This window comes from Eriocheir sinensis, chromosome 4 (genome assembly GCF_024679095.1).
Source record: "Eriocheir sinensis breed Jianghai 21 chromosome 4, ASM2467909v1, whole genome shotgun sequence".
NCBI lineage: Eukaryota > Metazoa > Arthropoda > Malacostraca > Decapoda > Varunidae > Eriocheir > Eriocheir sinensis.
This window is the reverse complement of record NC_066512.1, coordinates 28220762-28221541: the sequence shown is the minus strand read 5'-3', so window position 1 is coordinate 28221541 and position 780 is coordinate 28220762.

Here is a 780-nt window from a genome sequence, read left to right as displayed (position 1 = left end):
ATACAAGGTCATAAGGCGAGCATTTCTTTCTTTGTTGGTCACCTAAAATTAGTTGATTTTTAGTATGAATTCCAACGTATACAGACTCTCTCTCTCTCTCTCTCTCTCTCTTCGTGTGACTGACAATCGGACTGACTTCGTAGTTTCTTCTTCCTCTTCCTCTTCTTCTTCTTCTTCTTCTTCTTCTTCCTTTTCTTCTTTTCTTGCCAAAAAAAAGAAATTAGTTAAAAAGTTTTGTTACAAAAATTAAAAAGCACAAAAAATATAAGAAAAAAATCGAAAACTAACTCAGGCAACGAAACTTACCTGACTAAATCTCTCTCTCTCTCTCTCTCTCTCTCTCTCTCTCTCTCTCTCTCTCTCTCTCTCTCTCTCTCTCTCTCTCTCTCTCTCTCTCTCTCTCTCTCTCTCTCTCTTCTGGCGTAATGGGCGCGATGATTGATATTTAATTATGAGTATTTTCGCCTGAGCGGGGCGGCGCGAGGACGAGGACCAGATAGTCATCGTTAATTCAACACAGCGGCGGCGGCGGCGGTGGGGGTGGGAGGGGCGGCGGTGGTGGTGGTGGTAGGGGTGGCGGCGGCGGTGGAGGTTGGGGTGGTGAGGAGGAGGTGGTGGGGGAGGGGGGAGGGTAAGGTGAGGTGAAGGTGTGTGTGTGTGTGTGTGTGTGTGTGTGTGTGTGTGTAGAGTTTCGTTTCGCACTCTCTCTTTTTCCTTCTCTTCTTCTTCTTCTTCTTTTCTCTTTTCCTCTTTTTTATCCTTTTTTTTTGTTCCTTCCTG